The sequence below is a fragment of the Oryx dammah genome, unplaced genomic scaffold (assembly GCF_014754425.2).
Source record: "Oryx dammah isolate SB20612 unplaced genomic scaffold, SCBI_Odam_1.1 HiC_scaffold_2, whole genome shotgun sequence".
In the NCBI taxonomy this organism is placed as follows: domain Eukaryota; kingdom Metazoa; phylum Chordata; class Mammalia; order Artiodactyla; family Bovidae; genus Oryx; species Oryx dammah.
The window spans coordinates 100,749,851-100,755,756 of record NW_024070186.1 but is presented as its reverse complement, the minus strand read 5'-3'; positions in this window follow the sequence as shown (position 1 = coordinate 100,755,756).

Here is a 5,906-nt window from a genome sequence, read left to right as displayed (position 1 = left end):
CTTATGGTTTACTTCAGTTCAGTCACTCAGTCAGGTCTGACACTTTGTGATCCTGTGGACTGCAGCACACAAGACCTCCCTCTGGACCACAACAAACTCTGGAAAATTCTTAAAAAGATGGGGATACAAGACCACCTGACCCACCTCCTGAGAAATCTATATGCAGGCCAGGAAGCAACAGCTAGAACTGGATATGGAACAACAACTGGATCCAAATAGGGAAAGGAGGATGTCAAGGCTATATATTGTCACTCTGCTTATTTAACTTCTATGCAGAGTACATCATGAGAAACGCTGGGCTGGATAAAGCACAAGCTGGAATCAAGATTGCCAGAAGAAATATCAATAACCTCAAATATGCAGATGACATCACCCTTATGGCAGAAAGTGAAGAAGAAATAGAGCCTCTTGTTGAAAGTAAAAGAGGACAGTGAAAAAGTTAGCTTAAAACTCAACATTCAGAAAACTAAGATTATGGCATCTGGTCCCATCACTTCATGGCAAATAGATGGGGAAACAGTGGAAACAGTGAGAGACTTTATTTTGGGGGCTCCAAAATCACTGAAGATGGTGACTGCTGCCATGGAATTAAAAAACGTTTCCTCCTTAGAAAGAAAGTTATGACCAACCTAGACAGCATATTAAAAAGCAGACACATTACTTTGCCAACAAAGGTCTGTCTAGTCAATGCTGTGGTCTTTCCAATAGTCATGTATGGATGTGAGAGTTGGAGTATAAAGAAAACTGAGCACCAAAGAATTGATGCTTTTGAACTGTGGTGTTGGAGTAGACTCTTGAGAGTCCCTTGGATTGCAAGAAGATCCAACCAGTCCATCGTAAAGGAAATCAGTCTTGAATATTCATTGGAAGGACTGATGCTAAAGCAGAAACTCCAATACTTTGGCAACCTGATGCAAAGAACTGGCTCATTGGAAAAGACCCTGATGCTGGGAAAGATTGAAGGTGGGAGGAGAAGGGGAAGACAGGATGAGAAGCTTGGATGGCCTCACCAACTCAATGGACATGAGTTTGAGTAAACTCTGGGAGTTGGTGATGGACAAGGAGGCCTGGTGTGCTGCAGTCCATGGGGTTGCAGAGAGATGGACATGACTGAGTGACTGAACTGACTGACTTGACTGAACTGTCTAGTGGTTTCCCCTACTTTCCTCAATTTAAGTCTGAATTTGGCAATAAGGAGTTCATGATCTGAGCCACAGTCATTTCCCAGGCTTGTTTTTGCTGACTGTATAGAGCTTCTCCACCTTTGCCTGCAAAGAACATAATAAATCTGATTTCAGTATTGACCATCTGGTGATGTCCATGTGTAGAGTCTTCTCTTGTGTTGTTGGAAGAGGGTGTTTGCTATGACCAGTATATTTTCTAGGCAAAATTCTATTAGCCTTTGCCCTGTTTCATTTTGTACTCCAAGGCCAAATTTGCCTGTTACTCCACGTGTTTCTTGACTTCCTACTTTTGCATTCAAGTCCCCCATAAGGAAAAGGACATAATTTCGGGGTGTTAGTTCTAGAAGGTCTTGTAGGTCTTCATAGAACTGTACAACTTCAACTTCTTCAGCATTACTGGTCGGGGCATAGACTTGGATTACCATGATATTGAATGGTTTGCCTTGAAAATGAACAGAGATCATTCTGTCATTTTCAAGACTACATTCAAGTACTGCATTTTGGACTCTTTTGTTGACTATTATGGCTATTCCATTTCTTCTAAGGGATTCTTGCCCACGGTAGTAGATACAATGGTCATTTAAGTTAAATTCACCCATTCCGGCCCATTTTAGTTCACCGATCCCTAAAATGTCCACGTTCACTCTTGCCATCGCTTGTTTGACCACTTCCAAATTCATGGACCTAACATTCCAGGTTCCTGTGCAATATTGCTCTTTACAGTATCAGACCTGCTTCCATCACCAGTCACATCCACAACTGGGTGTTGTTTTTGCTTTGGCTCCATCTCTTCCTTCTTTCTGGAGTTATTTCTCCACTGATCTTCAGTAGCATATTGGGTACCTACTGACCTAAGGAGTTCACCTTTCAGTGTCCTATCTTTTTCCCTTTTCATACTTCATGTGGTTCTCAAGGCATGAATACTGAAGTAGTTTGCCATTCCCTTCTCCAGTGGGCCATGTTTTGTCAGAACTCTCCACCATGACCCGTCCATCTTGGGTAGACCTACATGGCATGGCTCATAGTTTTATTAAGTTAGACAAGGTTGTGGTCCATCTGATCAGTTTGGTTAGTTTTCTGTGATTGTGGTTTTCTCTCTGCCCTCTGATGGATAAGGATAGAGGCTTATGGAAGCTTTCTGATGAGAGAGAATGACTGAGGGGAAAACTGGGTCTTGTTCTGATGGGCGGGGCCATGCCCAGTAAATCTTTAATCCAATTTTCTGTTGGTGGGTGGGACAGCGTTCAGGTAATTAAGTCAACTATACTTCAACTAAAACAGATTTATGGGGTAGCATTCATCAGGAAAAAATCACAAAGGCAAGAATTAACCACTTTTTCTGGGATAGTGACTGGAGCTCTAGATTATGAAACACTAACTGCACGACTATGGATGTGTCAATCCCTCCCGGGTGTGATCAAGAGCTAGAATATAATAGTACTATAAAGACAAAGGATCCCTGCTCCTTGGAAGAGGCCAGGAAGCTATGCTGCTAATTGTGGTTAGCTTGTCCTCAACCTCCACACTGAAGTACAGATAATAGCCCTGTTACACTCTCCAACTCGACATCTCCAGTGTTATTCAATGTCCATTTCCACTCTGCCTTAGGCAGACATGAAATTTGCTTGTCAGCTGTTACTCAACCCATTCCCAACTGTCCTCCGGTGTCAAACACAGTGATCCTGTGACTAGCCACACAACTCTTATGGCTTAGAATGATAGGTTATGATGCCTAACCATCACTTCTTGGTTTCGAAAAGAGGGAAGGACTGAGTAAAAGGTTAACTTGACAGGTTCTCTGAATGCTAGTCTCACATGAAAAGAGTGGATCTCTTGCAAACTTCCATAGAAATCAGCCACTTTCCAGGGATTAAGGCCATCAACCACTGTCAACTGCAATGACTTGTTCAGGTCCAACTAGTCATGGAAGGAACTGACACTACACCCAGTCTGAAGCTCAGAGATGTGACAGGCTAAGACTCTAGTCAATGTGCTGCCAAGTCACATAGCTTTTGTATCCCAGCCTCTGAACACACCAAAGAGTCAGACACAACTGAGTGACTGAACTGAACTCTGAACACACCAGAAGAGCTGATACTTCACTAATTGTGCTGTTTAAAAGCCCACAGTGCAAAGGGCAGGGATACCTCTGATGGAGGGTAATGAAGAATTCTGATAGATTTTTGTGCACTGTCCCAATTTTGCCAGTGAATTTTCCAGAATGGTACTCTGGTAGGCCTTATGTGACTGCCAATTTGAAATTCATCTTTATTTGCACAAGAGACATTATAATTTATCACTGAAACAAGAACATGGTAAAGGTGAAAGAGAGCATTGTTACTATTTACACCTGGACAAATAGTACTGTCCCTAGAAATCCAGGCCACGTGGTCACCTTAGATACGTTACCTTTTAGAGGAGAAAAATCAGTCAGTGAAAGGCCTGGAATTCTGGAAATCATATCAGCACACTGAAGACATTCAGGTGGAAAGAAACTTGATAGTCCAAAGCTGTGTATGTGCATTTGTGTACAATGCAGGCAAAAGAGGGCAACATAAACTTACTCAAAGGGCCAGCAAATGAGAGAGTGAAAGGTTTATTCCCTCCTGCTCCACAGAGTGGAACTGTGATCAAGATGAAGATTCAGACTCAATATAAGAAACCAATCACCAGAGCTACTCAACAACAGGGGAGGCAACCTCACCAGAGCACTCTGGATACCATTCATGGGTACAGCGGTATGTTTTCTACAATGACCATGGAATTATATATATAGCTACAAAGACTCTTTGAAGATTTTAATTTGCAAGTTGCTATTATTGTGAAAACAAATAAATGATCTTATTGGTATTATAATATCAAGAATCTCACACACTAGTAAACAGTCTACACTCAGACCAAAGCAGCGAGATAACCTAATGCAGGAAAGGAAGATTATAAATTTTCCAGTGTGTGTGACTGGTCATCCAAGACAGGCCACAAAAGATAATACAATTCCACGGCTGATTTGCATGCATGAAGGAAAATCACAGCAATACACTGTTACAAAGGATGTAATTAACTGGTATTACTTCAAAATGTGAAAGTTCAGAATTTCATTCAAAATCTCTATTTACTTACATGAAATTAAAAGATCTAAGCCCTAATTGAACAATGATGAAATTTTATTAACTCTTGAATCCTCTGGCTAAATGGCATATTTGTGCATAATATTAATTCTTTTGAAATATGGTTGAACTTTGGTGAAATTATGAAGGTGGTAAAATTTGTCTTCAAATAAACTTCACCTTATTTTGCACACTGTCCTCCTTGAGGCAACCCTTCTCTAAAACCTCCTAATGTTTCCCACTTGTCCTCTTTTCTCTTTTACTCTCAGGAAATGATGGAATCAAACCAGGTTGCCCACAATGAAAATGACTAAAAAAAGTGACATCTATCATCCATCAACTATATTTTAAGCACATTAAAGTCAGTGTGATAAAAATCTAATAATGGAATTCCAGGAATCAGTCCTTATCAGTTAAGAGCTGTTTGGAGGAGAATTCTTGGTTTCTGAATTTTTGCTATGTAGAAAATTATCAATTCTTCATACTAGTTAATCCTGTTCTACTATTATCTACTTCAGTAACACCAAAGTAAGGCTGTTATGGTCTTCACTGACTAATAATATCTGGGTATTTACTCAGGAGTCTATGTGCTAAGCACTGCACAAATCATATATTATCTCATCTTTTAATCTTCACAACCATATAAATTATATATCATTGTCACAGCACAGATAATGAAAGAAATTTAGGTGAAAAAAGTTGAGAAATGTGTTTAAAACTACACGAGAAGTAGTATGTTTTGGAACTTATCACTTGGTATGTCAAGTTTCCAACTCTGGCTCTCAACCTATGGGTTCTATGCCACATTAGCATGCTGAAACTATCCACTAGTATTTCAAATGTGTGTACTGAGAAAATGTGTAGAAAAGGGATAATGCCCTTTCTCTGTAGCTTGTCCAATGTCTCATCTTGTTTTCTTCCACTGATGCTTATGCCTGTGGAAAATTTAATCAGAACTCAACCAGATATTTCAGGATGAATTAGAGACCATTAAGACCCTCTCAAGCTTCAACACCTTGTTCTCCAACACCACCACCCCCTTTATTTTCAGAATTACATGAGTTTAATATCTCATTCTTCCTTTTTATTAAATTGTAATTTCTCTTTTCTGAAAATTTAAACCTATGACTTCCTTCCACTGGTCATTTTAAATAGAAGTCTGGGTGATTTAACAGAATCAATCATCTCCTTATTAACCCAGAGGGAAAGATAGTTGAAATGGAAAAGTTCTAAGTGATCAATATCGAACATCTGACCAAACTGTATGGCCAATTAGGCACTAAATGGTCCTCCACTTTTCTGCCTGTTAATGAGGAGAGATTGAAAAGATGGTTGCAGATTGAATACCAGAAAGTAGGTTCAAAAACAGATGCTCATAGAGGGGGAGGGAGACTTGTTCATCATTCTAACAGCCTCAGGCTTATTCCCACTGTAATAACTATAATGGGCTTCCCTGGTGGTTTAGCTGGTAAAGAATCCGCCTGGAGTGTGGGAGACCCGGCTTCGATCCCTGGGTTGGAAAGATCCCCTGGAGAGAGGAACGGCTACCCACTCCAGTATTCTGGCCTGGAGAATTCCATGGACTACAGTCCATGAGGTGGCAGAGTCAGACATG